The sequence below is a fragment of the Cuculus canorus genome, chromosome 5 (genome assembly GCF_017976375.1).
Source record: "Cuculus canorus isolate bCucCan1 chromosome 5, bCucCan1.pri, whole genome shotgun sequence".
NCBI lineage: Eukaryota > Metazoa > Chordata > Aves > Cuculiformes > Cuculidae > Cuculus > Cuculus canorus.
In genome coordinates, this window is record NC_071405.1 from 49,652,292 (window position 1) to 49,669,681 (window position 17,390).

Sequence of the window (17,390 nt, forward strand, 5' to 3'; positions counted from 1 at the left end):
AACCCATGTAATCAGAAGCTTTGAGGAAAATACCAAGTGTCATGAGATTTGGCAACACTGTAGTTCCCTACCTCTATTTTAATTCAGATCCTGTTTTTAATGCAAATTTAAAGGCTGTTTTCCCCTTATATTTTTCAATGCTATCATTAAGTGCAACTCATTGCCTTTTAGGTGAATGCTTTTTTCACAAACCAATTTGATTATATTCCATTATGCTATTATCAACAGCTGAGATTAGTAAAAAAATGAAAGTTTTATCATTATATTCAATTTTTTTCTCATTACAGATCTGGACTGCCATTTTGCTTTCTGCTTATTATTAGCTTCCAGTCACAATCATTTTCTGAGTCTGATGAATAAGAACAATATGAAAAATATGAAAAATATGAAAAAACAGATGACAAATTACTTGCTACAAAAATATTTCATTTTCTCTAGGACTTCAAACCCACGTGGAAGTACTTATTTGATGTAAATTAATTTAGTTGCTTTAAGTAAAACGTTAATTCAAAGCTAAAATTGATCTACATGCCTCTAATTGGGAAGAGAATCCTGAAATTTATAGATCATGTTCTCATGATGTAGTGCCCGTAACATAATATGTTGGTGCAGCAGTGAACAGCAGAGGCTCCACCTGTGATAATCTGCTGGAACAGCTCTGGCTGTGCAGTTGAATTAACTTATTTTAATAAACTAGCCTAATAAGGATAACATACAGCTAATAGATAAATGTAGCACAGACTGTAACATACTGAGCATTTCTGGAAGTGTAACACTCCCACTCTACCAAGAACATGAAATACTAATAAATGATGTGTGCAGGATGAATTTGGTCTGGCCGTCTTAAAGTTGAACTCTACAAGCTGCCTGATAAGGGACATCCTCTCATGATGAAGCAAGCAGCAAAGGGGATCTCTCAGCTTTCCCAAAAGCAACATGGAGTAGCTGCAACTCCCTGGTAAAAAAAAATGGGTAGAAGGTTCAGCAAAGGTTAATGTGGAACAAAACTGCCACGTGTACTGCAAGACTTGGGCTGGAGCAACAACAACCTCTCACAAATTGTGTCCCCTGCTCAGGAGCTCAGCCTCAAAGGTATTGCAATAGACCAACAATTGGTAATTAACTGATAAATATCCCTGGGAGAGGATATGCAGCTGAGCAAATGATGCAGCAGCATCTGAAACTCCTCTCATGCCACAGACGATGCTGTGGATCTCCAGATGGAGGTTAAAGCATTCCCAGCTCTCTTCTCAGAGACATGCTGGTCCCATCGGACAGAGAAGCAGAGAGTACTGGGGTACTGCCATTTGGAATGCAGTCGGAGGGAAGCAAGTGCCAGCTCAGTGGGCTGTTGAACAGCATCCAACACCAAGATGGACCTGTGGTCACACATGGGGGCTGAGCACAGGCAGTCAGCAGCTGAGTGGGTCAGGCAGGGCACTGCTACGCCAGCAGCATGGAAAGGGCTGGCTTTGAAGCAGTGGGATATGCACTCAAATTCAGCGTATCCTGAACAGGTAAAACTCATGTAACTGTGTATAAGATAATTATTTTCTCTCCAGTTTAGGAGCCAATAAAAGCAGTTTGTACCTCTGGGGTAGTATTTATCAGAATTACAGAAACACGGTAACTTGGTACTGATGACATTTTACTCAATCCAGAATTAGCATGATTTATATTAATAATGCATCCATTGACCAGATTAAGAACTGGTTCCTTTCAGATTGCAAATGAAAACTGCCAATGGAGAATCCCCAACAAAGATGGCAGGACTTTCAAAGAAGGAGTATTTACATCTAACCTATTCAGTATTCTAATCAGGTACCCAAAAGTTAAACATAAAGTTACCATTGACAAAATTCACAGGAGACATCAAGATTAGTAGACTGGGGACAAAGAGGTGTTACCCTATCTGATCTGAGAGTGCTTGATGTCAGAAGCATGGGCTCATTCACAGAAAGGGGTTTTGTGGGTGGTGCCATGCACAGCAATGCAGGCACAGGCATCCATGGAGTGATGGAACATCCCCTGGGCAACAGCAGCTCTAGAAAGGGTAAAGAACAAACAGTTCACGGGGAACTTGCAGTGTCATGACATGATGGAATACTAGGGTGATCCTGAAAGCATAACTGTAAAAAAGAAATTTGTATATATGTGTGCGGTTTTGGTTAGGTGGTCCCTAGATTGCCAGAGGCAGTTCAGGCAACCACATTTTAAAAGGAATGTTGAAAAACTGAGCAGGGTTCATGGGAAAACCAGGAAAACAATACAAGGGCTGGCAAAAAATGTATTGTGTTGAGAGGATTAAAGAGATCAATTTGTTAACTTATCCAGAAAGAAATATTTTGAGTTGACTAGACTACCATATAGCTATATCTTCCTAAGAGGAAAATATCAAGAATGTATTGAAGTACAAAGAAAAGGATAAAAAGAACCAGTGGCTAGAAAGTGGATGCAGACAAATTTATACAGATAACCCAAGCCCATGTTCATAAGGTGGAGGCTGAGAACAAAGGGAAAGATAAATTCTTTATCTCTTGATTTCTCCAGATCAGAACTCAGTGCCTTTCTTAAAGACAGCTTTATAGCTAAACACAAGTTATTTGGCTTAAGACAGGGTAGCTGCTCATGATATACAGAACTGCACATTCCTATGGACTGCCAAAACACGTGACAGATGCCTAGAAACAAACCACTGAATTTTGAAGTGCTTGTGAGCAGAGACATTCCTCACTTTCCACTATTTGGGCCAGCTACAGGGGGATCGTTTCATATGGAAAAGTAGTTTTGATCACTTATTAAAAACACACAAGCACAAATTCTCAACCTCCAGTGTTTGAAAAAGGCATTGGTCAGGTGTTCTAATCCCTGGGTTTCTCACTACAGTTTGAGTGCTCATTCCCACTGCCACCCCCAAAGCCTGAGAGATGGGTTGATCTGGGTAAAAGGCAATTCACATGCATGCACCCATGTTACAATAACTAAGCAGCATTCTTCTTTTTTTGGTAGATTATTTTTAACCCATTTCAGCTCTCTGCTCCACTTCATGGCCTAGAAACAGCTTTGTCGGCACAGCCGGGGCTGAGGAGCCACAGCAGCACTGACCCACCACAGAGCTGGAAATCCTAAAGCCAGCACTGCCCCAGAGGTGTGGATGCTGAGGCTGATCCAGTGGTGTGTTGTTGTCATGGGAAAAGTCTTGCTTTCTTCCTCTTCCCTGACAGCAGAGTCCTACCACCTCCTCTTTGCTGGTGCTGGCATTTGTGTAGCTAACTCTGCTGAGCTAGCCAGTCACCTGAAAGAGGGAAACTGCACCACCCTAAAGGACCATGCCTGCTGGACTGGCTCTATCCACTTGCTGCATTACAGTATGTTTATCATCAAGGCATACCCTCAAACTCCATCTACAGCATTCCTAGGGAGGGCCTGCTAACTCCTTACACTGATCTAAACCCCAGAGAGGATCATCCCACCCACGCCACTGTCCCTTTTCCTTCTCTCTTGTTAGCATCAGGTCTTCTGTGGTGAGGGGTGAGCGGGCTCAAGTTAGATCTCAAGACAGGTGGCACAACTGCCAGAGCAGGGAGAAAATGAGAGAAGGTTGCTCTCAGAAGTTTCCTGCTTTTCACTTGAACTCAGCAATGCTTATCTGCCTCCTTGAGGAATGGTTCATCAGGCTTAATCCAGTGATATCCATAAAATTCACAGAGAGCACTTCATTGCTAAAGCATTCGTAGTCTTCCACGAAAAACACAATAAGGAAAAAGACAGGGCACTACTGAATAAAGGTCATTGCTGCTTCTATTCTATACAGCAGAAATAAACACAAAGGGCAGCCCGGCACACTTACATGTTCTTCCCTGGCGTCTCTTTCGAGGCCTGTCCCACCCTGCTACAGTTATTTGTAACTATGGGTTTCTGGCCAAGTTTCCTTCTCAGCCATGTAATTTCCTTTTTCTTTTCTTTGTGGGATGTTTTCATATTTCCAAAGGGAAAAATCTATATTCCAATTCAGCAAAGACCCATCAGTATGGAAATGTCCCTAATTTTGGTGTGGCTTCTTACCAGTGCTTTTAATGCTAAAAGCTGTTTAACAGACTAAACAGCCAGCTAACTTCACACTGACAGAGCATCAGTGCAATGGTCCTGCAGATCCAAATCTGCAGGATCTGTGTTGTCTGGGTAATGGCAACAGGTTTTTCCTTTCTGCTTGCAACCAAGCTACCTTTCCTGGAGGAAGTGGCAGACTGGCCCCAAGCAACTCATTCTTTCAAGCCTGGGAAGTAGACGTCAGCCTCTTGGTATTGATGTGGTTATGTAGGATGCTCACAATTTTAAATGAGAATATCCAATAACATGACGGCTGCTGTGCATGTCGGCTTGCAGAACCCCTATGCTTTTCTGCCTTTCCTTGGGCACCCTGTTGGAGACAGCCAGGCAGACCCAGGTGAGGCAGCCCCCACTAGCCCACCTCCAGCATGGGTCCTAACTTCCCCCCATCTTTGCAGTGTCAGCACTTCTGCTGTTGAGTGTTTTTAGCGAATTATGTCCCTCCCCACTGAGCAAAATACATGTACCCCTGCTGCCACAGGGGTAGGACTTTGCAGCTGGCATATGTACATGCCAACCCCCAGCATCGTACACTCTGAAGACCACTTCAGTGTAGTTGTTGACAAGCTGGATTCTGTTCTATCCACTTCTGCGTGCCTTATTTTTTATAACTTTGGCTAAAACCTAAGTGTCAGTAGAAGACCCCTTTTGCCTCTCTGCGACACTATTTAGCATTTCACAGAGGAACAGGTCCGACAGTCTAATACTGGAAAGCCAACACCTAATGACCTCACTCCAAACTGATGTTGCTGTTTGTAAAGTTTTTTCCTGAGAGCTTGGCACGCAGAGGGGAACTGCTGTGAGTGATGGAGAGGCAAGCCCCACAAGGAAAAGCTGCTGAAGCATTCATTAAAAAAAAAAAAAAATCATCTGTCTTATTAATAAGTAAGGGGGCAGTTTGCTGAGGAAGGGGAAGCCTTTCCAGGCCCCAAAGGTAAGATTTTTGCAGAAACAGTACAAGTTTGTACCATGTTCCATCTGAAGCTAGTTTCTAGACAGAAAAGACTCAAAATCTGCACCAGGATTTTATTGCCTGGCTATTAAACGTATGGAGACAACAGGCACATATTAAGACAAGGCAGCTCCCTCCCAATAAATTAGCACGCCCATGATTGCATGGAGACATAATGGCTGCTACTTATATTGTACTTACATACTTAATTTCCTTTATAAATAAAAGGTTTATGTCTCCCTTTGAGCATGTTCTTACAGCCTTAGACCACAACAGCTACAACAAAACTATTACTCCAAATTAGCATGGCATTCAGTATGCATTTGTATTACCTCTATTATTTTTATTGTATTTTTAATTTTTTTTCTCTTGGTTCATTCATCCATCATAATTACGAGCCCATTGTGGCACTTGCTGCCAGTTCAGTGTTCTCACACATTTCAGCATACAGACAGAAACTGCAAACTAGGGCAGCTCTATTAGGTTCTCTAATATTTCTGAGGAGTCTGAAGGTGATGACAGCTTATGGTGTCTTTTCCAGGCAAGTGCAAGTGCCTCAAAGTCCATCTATCTGCGATTACTAGAAGGGGTAAAATTACACAGCACGCTTACCCTCTGAGCAGGAATAGGAATCCTCTGAGACGTTAGAAGAGAGGAACAAAAACCACACCACAGCTGGAAGTCTGAGGAACAATACTCATTTGAACTTCTAAAAAATCACCTGTGCCATACAAGCTGCCTTAGCAAAGGGAGGTTTTGAAACCAAGTTGATTACTTTCCTTGTTGTTTTCACAGACAGGTTATCTTTGCTCACTTCAGTGACGTATCAAGACCTGATCCTGAAGTTCTGCCACCCTCCAAACTCTCAGTGACATCAGCAGATGCAGCTCAAGGATGGCAGAAGTAGGCCTCTATGTTGCTTAGGCTACCTCCTCTTCACTTTGCACTCTCGCTAATTTTTCTCATGCCTGGTCCTGTCTTTTTTTAGCAAGCACCTCAGGGTGGAAAATATTAGGAAACAATTTTATTTCTTAGGACTGCTGAAAAGGGCATTTCTCAGGGCTGCAGAAAGAGGGAAGCAGTTCCAAATACCCAAACATGCACACTGTCACCACAGCCCTGTTTGCATACAAGCCCATTGTCAACCAAAGGAACAAGAAAATTGTGGCTATTTATCCATCCCTCTCTTTACCCCCCACTGTGCCTCTTTTGGCAAAGCAGCTAAACAGTTTGCATTGTTTCAAATTTAATGTTTGCAGATGGTTTTATTTAGAATTTGTTTTATTGGTTAGCCATGCTTCCTCTGTTTATTAAATCATGCCTACTTTTTGCCATCCGTCCTGTTGCCTATAATGTCTGTGCAGAGCTCAGGGGTAGGGTTTGCTGTTGCTGTTGGGTGGGTTGTCTTTTGGGGGGCAGTTTGAAACATAACCGAGCTCCACATACGAGGGCAACACCACGGCTTCGCATCTACTTTTTGCTCACAGAAGAGCATGAGGGCTCCTAAGGGGTGACAAGTGGGGTCCTGCTGCTGGGAGTGGGGTTCACCGGGGGGGGCGGCTGGTGGTGGCCCTGCGGGAGCTCCATGGCTCCAGGCTCTCAGCCTAAGAGGGGTAAACCTGAGGGGCTCCTGTCCCCATGAGCACACCTGAAAGGATCCTGTCCCCGAGAACCCCCGAGGGGGTTCTGTCCTTCAGAGCCCCCGAGAACGTTCTGTGTCTTAGACCCCCCCGAGTGCGTCCTGTCCCCAACAGCCCACCCGCGCAGGTTCTGCCCCCGAGAGCCTCCGGGTGGGTTTTCCCCCCGGGGCGAAGGGGTACTGTCCCCGAACAGATCCTATCCCCTAAAGCGCCCTGGGAGGGTTTCGTCCCCAAGAGAGCTCCTGTGCCTGATGGGGTTCTGTCCCCCAGTGCCCTCCGAGGCAGGTCTCAGAACCCTGAGAACCCCCGGGCGGGTTCTGTCCCCCAGAGCCCCGCGAAGGCTTTTCGGCCCCGAGTCCTCGGGCGGAGATCGGCGCCCGCTCCGCGCGAGACCGCGGGCTCCGGGACCGGGTGCTTCTTGGCTTCGCTCGGCTTTTTCTTTTCTTCCCCCCCCCCCCCCCCCCGCGTTGTGTGGCGGTTTTTGGGTCCGTTTTTTATTATTTCTCCCCCCTCCTTTTTCCAAGCCGGGTATCGGCGGCAGACGGGAGCGCCGCGGCCCCGAGAGAGCCCTGTCGGGCCGGGCCGGGCCAGGCACGCCGGCGGCGCCTCCCCCCGGTTCGGGGGGTCCCCGGGCTCGGCCCCCGAACGCCCCTCTCTTCCGTTCTCCATGTCATTTCCTGTGCTAATAAGATGGTGGTCACGGCTGGGAGGGAGGGAGCCGCCGCCGCCTCCGCCGAGCCCGGCCCGGCCCCGGGACCCGTCCGAGCCCGGGAGTAGCCGGCGGGGCCGGCGGGGAGGGAGGGCGCAGCCAGCCAGGCTCTCCGCCCCCCCGCCCCCCCCGGGCGGAGCGGGGCCCCCGACGCCGAGGCGGGCCCCCCGCGCCCGCAGCGCCGAGGTGAGTCAGCCCCGCTGGTAGCCAAGGTGGCCACGAAAATGGCTGCGGAGCGCACGGGAGGGGGGAGAAACCAGCCCGGCGCGGGGCACGGGGCGGGGGGACACAGCCGTGGGGCGCCTGCAGCGGGCGTGGTTGCGGCAGCGCCCCGTGGGCACAGGTCGTGCCCTCCCCCCCCGTGGGCCCGTCCCGTTCCCCGCCGCGCCGCTCCCTGGCTGTCCTCCCCCACCCCCTCCCCTCCCCGCGGCCGTTAGCGGGCCCGGCGAGTGACGCGGGCCGCGGCCAATCGGCGGCGGGGGCGGGCGGGCGCGCGCCACTTTGGAACGCGGGGGCGGGGCTGTCGCGTGGGGGGCGCGCGGCGGGGGCGGTGGCGCCTTCGGGCTGCAGCGTCGCGGGGCGAGGCGAACCCCGCGCCTCCAGCAGCCTCCGGGGCTGCGGCGGAGGGCGGCGACGAGTTGCTCTTTGGTGGCTTAGCCGGGATACTTTACTCGCGTGGAAAAACTTAGTAGTTGCAACCTTTCTTTCCCCTCTGTTATTATTTTAAATGATTGAATCTTCCTGGGTTAGAATCATAGAATCACCAGGTTGGAAAAGACTTCTTGGATCATGGAGTCCAACTATTCCTATCTGCCACTAAACCATGTCCCTGAACACCTCGTCTACCTGTCTTCTAAATACATCTGGGGATGGTGACACTACCACCTCCCTGGGCAGCCTGTTCCATGACCTGATGCCCAGTGTTCCATTTCTTCCTGATGTCCCATCTGAACCTCCCCTGGCAGAGATTGAGGCCATTCCCCCTTGTCCTATCACCTGTCACCAGGGAGGAGAGGCCAGCACCCACATCTTTGCAACCTCCTTTCAGGTAGTTGTAGAGAGCAATAAGGTCTCCCCTCAGCCTTCTCTTCTCCAGGCTGAACAACCCCAGTTCCCTCAGCCGCTCCTCGTAAGACTTATTCTCCAGCCCCTTCACAACTCGCACCCCCGAAAAGACTGGATTCTTTGCAAATGCTCCAGAAGAGCATGTTTGATATATATTTTAAGCAAATCTGATAGCCTCGGTATATCCCAAAGGGAAAAGGAAGATGCCTTCAGTGTCGTGTTCCAGATCCCTTAAGAGAAAAAAAACAATCTGGCCTGTGGGCAAAACTATTGGCTCAATGTTGCTTCCTATTTTCCTAGTGATTAATGCCTCTCTAATGGGAGGGGAACTGGCAGAACCAGCTTAAAAAAATACCAACTTGACCATAAGAAAGGGTTGTTTTCCAGCACTGCAGGTTTGCGTGATGTTTGGTTGAGCAGACAGCCCCAAATATCCAGCAGCCCCCTGGATCGGTCCTGCTGGTGGAGTTTGGCTCCTTGTGAGACTGGCAGAGCGTGGGCACGCTGCCTCAGTTGGACTTCGTGTACCATAAATTTCTGATTATGCAATTGCCAAGATTATAAGCAATGGAAGTGGAAAGGGAAATGACTTCCAACTTTCTAATATATCATGTATCAACCTCACAATAGACAAGGAAATGAAAGTATTCAGATGATGCATGTTTACATCTTGCAAGGGGTGCTTCCACCAAAGGTGTTCCTGCTCTAAAAATAATTGCTTAGCACAGGGCTGAGTGATGCAGGGTTCTTGAATCACGTGCAGTCTGCAAAAAGTTTGAGTGTTGGGGCTGTTGGTGCAGCCAGGGGAAGGACTGTGGAAGGAAAGGCTGGTCAGCTGCAACCACTCTGAGGAGGATTTGAGGTAGTCCCAGGAGATGCTCAAGGTTGCCCTGGCTCTTGAGTGGATTCTGAATTGAGATATCCCACTGCAGTGTGGCGTAGCAGGACCAGCAGAAGCCACTCTTCCCTCCTGTCTGGGAGTCGTGTCAAAAGCTGCTACTCTTTCTGGCTGTCCATGAGGCATGAGGGAGGTCCTGGGCTCCCACCTCAGTGCTGGCTTTGGTGCAGAGCCTGCTGGTTTTGGGAGAGCATCCTATTGCTCCTCCTGGTCTTTGGACCATGCATGGTTTATGGAGGCTTTTCTTATTACGAGCATGGTAGCAATTACTTGTGCATTTTTTACATTTAAGAGGGTTATTGTGTGGACAGTACCTGATTTTAAATAATAAGCACAACAGCGGAAACTTGTCTGAAACCTTATTTTTGTATGTACTGAGGCAAGGTAGGTCTTACTGGGATGGGGTAGGGGCAGGTTGGTTGTTCCTATTCCTTGCCGGAAATCAGTGGATGGTAGGAAGGGGGTAACATTGTGTCCACCAACACCCACAAGAGGAGCCTGACTGCAGCAGGCTGGCTTTGCAATTAGGGGGCACAAGCATTGTGGTGAGTGGAAGTTGCCGCCCTGCATCAGGAATCAGAGTAAAGTATGTGTATTGAGAAAAACTACAAGCCCAGGCAAGAGAGGTCTTAGGTCTTTTTATAGAGTACCATGTACACTATATCCTTATGGTTTTTTTTAATGTTCTTTTTTTCCTTTTGTGACTTCTGTCTCATGCTGGTTACTTCTCAATCAAAGCTGTGGTTTTTTGTGGGTTTTTTTTCCCCTATGTCCATTTATGCAAGAGAAGTACAAGCTTTTACCTGTCTCTTTATTCTTAAAGTTGCTGTTAGCAAGACCTCTCTTGCTGGTTTGGCTGTTAAGCACTACTAACCATTTCCAGAGGTCTTAAAAATACTGCCTAATATTCAAAACATTTTGTAGTAGCACATTTTAAGTTGTTATTGCCAGTCTGGTGGTGTTGGCATGTGTATGAAAATTTGCATGGAGAAATTAAACATAGTCAGAAAGACAAAATGTTTGGGATTTTTCTTGTTTGGCAGTCAAATCGTAATACTGTAGATTAACTGAGGGACTTACAGAAAGAAGAAATAAGCTGCTAACACTTGATCTGGAGGTACAAGGCTGGGTAGCTGTAGGAAGTAATGACTTTTGTTCCCAGTGGCTGTAGCGCAGGTGGGAACTTATGATGCTTACTTTGCATTAGGAACATGTGTATCCGAGACCTATGAACAACCGGTTTTCCTAAGAAAACCAAAACAAGTAAACACTGCTTTTATTCCTCAGTTTCAATTGCAGTTTTCTGTTAGTTTAAGAAGTCTGGATTCAGTTGAATACATATCCAGGTATGCTTGACATGTCTTCTTACATCATTGTTGAGTTCTCTGCTTTGGCTCTCACCCTAGCACAGGTCCTTCAGACCCCAGGACTGAGAGCTGTTTTAGGCAAAAGGCATAACCAGTGAAGAGGGACTGACATATGCAACTGCGACTGGCATTGAGCAGGTGGCAGAATTCCTCCTAGCCAGCCCTACCACAGGATGCTAGCTTTGCTGCACTGTGTCATGCAACCCTTGTTGTCATGCTTGTGGCCTGTTTCATCACAAGCATTTCTGTACAGCACTCCTGCCACCTTGCAGAAGGTGAAGTTCCTGTGCAGGTGCAGACAGTTTTAGTGCCTTCTCTTGTACTGACCTCTCTGCAGTAGTGGAGTGAAGGAGGCTTTCTTTTCACAGGCTTTTCTGTTTTCCCCGTGACCTCTTCTACTGAAGGTGTTGTTAAATAAAGCCTCTAGAGGAAGGGTCCTTCTAAAGCTGTATGCTGAAATGTTGCTTTTCAGGAAACCCTGCTTGTTGAGCTTGCCCATGCAAGTAGCCAGTCCACCTCCCAAAGGAAAAGCATCTTCAGAAAGAAGGTGAAGGAAAAGTGCTTTGGAAAGAGAGGAAGGACATGCAGGTAAAAGAGGCCAGCAGAGTGATGGAAAACACAGAGCAGTCCTGTGGCTTCTTTGGAAGATGGGAGCAGCCAAGGTGGATGGAGAAGAAACCTGATGAGGAGGGCAACACAAGTAGCCCACGTTAGTGGCTTTTCTTTAAAATACCCACTGTGTGACAGGCACTACATTACTAATAGAAAAGATCAGGAGGATTGAGAGGAAGGAGGGAGGAAAGCAGAGGTGAAGGGCGTAAATTTTGACTTGGCAACTAGAATCCCGTTTACTATGTCGTTTTTTAGATGTCTAGTCACTCTGCTCACCATGTAGGCTTCAGACTTCAGCTGGAGTCAGGGAAGGTGGTACTAGCACTGACATTTTGCCTCCTTTCATTTCAAACTGTGCACGTAACTGCAAGGACTTAAAGGTTCTGTTGAGAGAAAGACAAGCAATTAAATATTGGTGCATAAAGGTTTGCTGTTGTTTTTCCTGGTCATTGGTATGTTTGTGCAAGCAGCGTAGCTCGTATGCTTGAGAGCTGTTGTTCGCAGGCCTCCCTTCTCTGCAAGGCAGGCGGACACCACTGTGGCGTTTCAGACTCAGAACAGCTTCTCTGCAGTCAGAAGGTAAAAACATTACACGTACAATTTAAGGTTTAAGCTGTAGAAACTGGCAGCCTCCAGAGAAAGATCGGTAATGTGTATTGCAGAAGACTATTTCAGTGCAGTCCCTCCGTCATGGGCATCCATCAATAAGGGGCCCATCAGAAGGGTATCTTAAGCAAAGTTGTCCACTTTGAGCACGTTCTGAGAAATGCCTTTGTTTCTCTGCTCCCTTTCTTCTCTCCTCCTTAGCCTTTGGCTTTTCAGCAATGCTAGTTTTACTTTGACTGTAGCGATTGGTCCCTGAGGAGGGAGTGCCACTCTGAAATAAGTGTCAGTGGCTCAGCTGCTTGTGCCACTGTCAGCCGAGGGCTGGCTTTTGCCAGTGGAAGCTTGACTGCAGGTACTGGAGGGGAAGTATGAGGACAGAGTGATGAAAGCACATGGGAGGTGATGTGGAGCTTTGTCCCGCGTGGCAACTCTAGAATTGCTTTGATTAGTTACCCCTGAGAGCCAGCAGTGCTCCTGCCTTGCACAATGGGAAGCTGATGCAGTGAGCATCCTTTGCCTGTTCCGGAGCTAGGTCTTCCCTGTGTGCGGGGGAGTGCTGACTCCGGGCTCCTGAGTGCAGATCAGGGCACTGTGGGCACATGGCTCCTGTAGCTGCCCGCGAACACCCTTTCTGAGTGTTGCAGAGGGTTGAAGGCTGAAGTTGATCAGGGACATGAACTATTTCCAGCCTGATAACCGACATGATATATTGTCCAGTACGTTCCTTTTCAGTACAATGAAGATTTATATGAAAATGTGTCATGCAAACTGTATCATAATATGCTGCATAGAGTTTAATGTGGTCCTTCAACTGTGGAGTCAAGCAGCTGAGCAGAGTAAGTGTACATAGCATCTTCCTTGAAAGATGATGTAAGTTTGGTTAGGATTTACTCCTCCATTCCTAGGATGTTCCTTCTCTAGATCTTTCATTTGGATAAATCTAGACTTCTTCGTGTCTGTGTGCGTTGGGGGTTTTGCTCTTGTTTTTTTGTTTAGTTTTGTTGTGTTTTTTTTTTTAAGTTCCTTTTGTTGTGAGGCTGCTGGACTGCTTCATGTGGTCTGCTGCTTTCTTTAAATTGGAGACTTTTTGCTTGGAAAGGCTAATATGAATGTTAAGTGCAGTACAGTTTGCAGAGTCCAGTCCTTTTATCCCTTCAGAGGAAATACAGGAAAACACTTGGCAACTGACTGAAGGAAAAATCAATACTGATGTCACATGAACATACTTTTGTGAACCATGAAATACCTTCTACAGTTGTCATACATACGCATCTAGGCAGATTATCCTTTTTGAGCTCAAATTAGATTAGTCAGCTTTTAAAGAATAGAAGCTTTTTATTTACTAAATTTCTTTTCCCTTCATCATTAGGAAGAGAACTGTTGTATGTATGGTATGTGTGTAAGTTGCTTTGTTCTTTGAGAAATTTTTCCTAAATCATGTAGTGAAAGACCCCTGGATGGGTGTGGCAGTACCTCCCCCTCAGTGCAGAATCCTACCAGCGAAAGCTGTATTGCTGTTGCGAAAGCAGTGAGTGCAGAAAGTTGGATCCACTTACTGCATCTACTGAATGCGTTGAGAGCTAGCACCAACTAAATCAGATGTTAACGTATCCTCTTTAGGTCTGATGGACTTAAATGTTGGTTGGTTGGTTTTTTTTTAACCTGGTCTCATTCTCGAGTCAGATGTTGAACTGTTGCCTTTGAATTCTCCTGGGGTGGTTGGTGAACTTCTGTAGTCCTTCAGTGACTTGCATAAGTGAACTCACTGTGATGTGCTCCCTCTTTTTTTGACTGGAATTGAATGAATTCTTGGGTTCTTGCCATGCTTCTGTTAATCAGGGTTTTAAAAATGTCCATAGTGTAGAAGACTGGCTATTTCTGTGCAACACAACAACTTTGTGTAGAAGACATGCTTGAGGAGACGGGATTGAAGGAATGGACCAGAAGTAGTAGGCCCCTGCTGGAATTTTTTTTGTAGTTAGGTGCGTTAGGATATGCAGGGTCTGAACACCCCTCTCTCTGTATAGAAGGGAATGTGTGGGTCAAATGGTGGTGATGGCAAATTCAGCACACGTATATCTGATTTCTTGGCAGATCTGATATTGGGAGTATCTGGACTGCTGCCTGCCTCAAGGAAGAGGGGGTCACTGTGACCCATGCTCAACTAGTACTCATCCAAGCTGTGTAACATGACCCTCTAACCTGCAGACAGATTTACCAGCCCTGAATAATGCCTGTTGTACTGTGATATCTTATCTTCATAATGGCCTGCAAGACGGTACAATGAGAAGAAATAAATATGGCTCTTGCCTTTACTTCCTCTGCATTTTATGGAACAATTTATTTGTTCTTGATCTGCTTGGTGTGCTTTTTAATGCTTTCAAAGGACTGAGCTAGTTTGTTAGAATTTTAGAAACAAATGAAAATATGATTTGCTCCTCCGTTCTCATTTGCCCCCAAAATATTCTATCGCTTTTGGATAAACAAGTATAAAAGAAAGGAGCTGCTTCCTCTGTTCTGAAGCCTAAGTACAGTGAAACCACTGTTTGAAACAAACAGAGGAACCATCATATAACATCCTTCAACAGAAGTAAACAGACACGAACTGGACAAATGGTGCCAAAGCTGGATTTTATTTTACATCTATACCCACAGGTTCCAATTGAATGGGGATCCCATTGCATCTGAGACTGCTTGCCTAGCAGTATTGGTGCTACAGAGACTTTACAATTTGACATTTAATTTTTGAAGCTTTCAGTGGGGTGGTGGAAAGGGGCATTGCTTAATAACCAGGTGCCTACTGGAACACCAGAGGTGTCTTGGAAGGGTGGGATTTTCTGATTTGCCTCTTGGACAAAGAGCTTGGTGTTGCGATTTGTAAGTAATATCATCTGCTCAAAAAACTTTCTGTCATGTGGCTGTATCAAGGGTGAAATTGTGTTTTGTGGTTCCTGCTTTTTATGTGACAGTATTTAAGGACAGTCTTACAAAAGACAGTGTGTAAAGGCAGACCAGCACTTGATGGTCACTGTTGAGTTGTGTTGTCTGCTTTGTGCAGGAAAAGAGCAATCTGGTGAAATGCACTGAGCTTTCTGAGTCAGTGGGGCTGTTTGAATTTCACGCATAGCTTGGCCATGGCTTACAGATGTGTATGCAAGCTTGGCAGTCCATCCTGTCCTGTCTTCTAACACCACTAAGCATTCACCAGCGGAAGAAAAAGACCAAGTACTGCAGGTAATCTTTTTCTTTTAAAAAAGAGGCAGCTGGAACTTCTAGAAAAGTGTTGAGTGAAAGGCCGTCTTGTTAAAAGATGGATATGCTCTCCAGAGAGGCTAATTTAGACACTAAGGAAATATATGTGGAGCCGATTGCTGGCTGGGTGCCTGTCGCTGAAGGGCACCGGAGGCTGAAATGCCAGGCAGCGCTGGTAGTGCTGGCACCTCAGCCTACGACAGTTAGGTTGCATGAATTATCTCTCTGCCTTCCAGCTAGTTTTATCCTGTTGATTTTTCATGAATCATTTCCCATCTCTGTGGGTTAGAAATTAAAGTGGAAGTTTGCTAGCCAGAATAGCCACATCTGCTATTTAGAAAGTAGTGTCTAGGGTTTGCTTCCTGCCCACCCCCATGCCTTCCCTTTCCCTTTTTACCTCCGTCAGTGTTCAAATACGTGAATCACTGGTCTTGCTCACCCACAGAAACTTTTAGGCTGGCCAACCTGTGCAAGTGTCCTCTGGATGCATGTGAGCTTGTGGTGGGTAGCTGGGTGACGCTGGCGGCAGGCAGGTGCTGAGTGCTATGTGGCAGGGTCCCAGGTGCGTGGTGAGGCTCTCAGGACCCAACCAGGGTGTCTTGAATTTCCTGCACGTGCCTTATAAAACATTAAAGGCACTTCACTGTCTTTTCGCTCTCAGAGCAGCATAAGGGCAAGAGTACTGCAGTGACCCAGCCGGCTGCATGCCTACCAAGCACTTCCTTACTCTAGCCTTTTTGTCTCTCCATGGATGAGAGAGAAGATTATTTGGGCAGTAAATTCACATCTTTGCTTTCTATAAAAGTGTCTGTGTGATGAAAAACTTAACTTTTACAAAGCCAAACATTATTTCCATTTGTTGAGCTGTGTGCACTTGATTGCCATCAAGGCTGCCATCCGGGTCAGCAGCTAGGAAAGGATAACTTGATTATCCAGAAGTTGAGTCCTATAAGAAGGGATCCAGTGACCCACCCAGGAGTTGCATAGCATGGGTCCTGTGGGTAAGCAAAGTTTCCTGAGCACAGCTGCCAGCAAAAAAGCGCGTTCCTTTCAAACAAAGTGATCAGTAGAGAAATAAGAAGAGTTCTCTAGTCTGCTGATGCTCTTTTTTTAATCCATCTTGGTAGATCACAACAAATCCAGTAGACTGGAAGAGTGACTGTGTTGGGATGGTTCAGAAAACTGCCAAGTGAATGGCCTAGGAAATGATAGATTGGGTAGCATGACACCAATCCTGGGTAAATATAAATGAATTAATGTTTGAATCTTGATGTTATGAAAGTGTCTTGTACTTCTTAACCAGGTCTAATTTTGTTCTTTGAGAAACTTATAATTGGTTTAAGGAAAGATCCATAGATTTAATATACTTAGGTATATAAGGCAGTTAACTAAGTGCATGAGATACCTGAGAATATCTAGTGCCAAAGAATATCAATAAAATATGAGTGGCTTAGGAAGGGAAGGTAGCGATTGACAGGGAGTCAGCATCCAATAAACAGTCTGAAGCAGCGGCATAAACAGTAAGGAGAATAAAGAATGCTCTAAGTTAGAGGACAGTATTAGCAGACTAATAAATTAACTGTTTGTGGATTAACTTTACGATGAAGATAGAAAATGCTTTTTCAGCATCAAAAGATCAAGGCTCTGACATTGCCACCTTAGAAGGAGGGAGCAAATAATACAGCTATTTTAAGCTAGGGCTTGGTCACTTTACAGAACAGTCTCTGCAACATGATATGCGGAGACTGCATTTTCAAAGAAATAGTCTCGATAATCCCTCCCTTCAGTTGAGGGGGAAGGTGAAGCCAGTTCTGCCCAACGCTTGGTGGTGCAGAAGAAAGCATGACTCACCACTGGCAAAAGGTGTAGATGAAACAGGTTTGGTGAATTGTAGCTATTGATACGGGCAGGATGGAGTAATGCAATTGGTTTGATAAGTGGAGCCATTGGAAGAAAATAATTTTCATACAGACAAGTGGAAAATTGTGAACCTGAAATGGCACATCCCAAACGTGAGCGGCTAAGTGGGCTTGTGTCTGGAGCAGTCCCATGTGAGAATGTGGGGTTCAGAATGGGCAGGAAGCTCTGGGGAGCTTTCTGTGCCAAGTCATAGCTGGAAAAGACGACCATGATTTCGGACACATGAACAGGGAGGTAATAAATCGGGGTGAGGGGTTAG

General features: G+C 46.2%; 1 protein-coding gene across 5 annotated transcripts in view; it reads left to right on the plus strand.

Annotated features, from left to right (window-relative positions):
• Positions 1-7,392: 7,392 nt before the first annotated feature.
• The window catches only part of PRDM11 (PR/SET domain 11), a 48,811-nt gene continuing 38,813 nt past the window's right edge, over positions 7,393-17,390 (plus strand). For all 5 annotated transcript variants that reach the window (XM_054066902.1, XM_054066905.1, XM_054066903.1 and 2 more), the window contains exon 1: positions 7,393-7,597. The gene's annotated coding sequence lies outside the window, so the exon portion shown is untranslated. The remainder of the gene's footprint in view (positions 7,598-17,390) is intronic.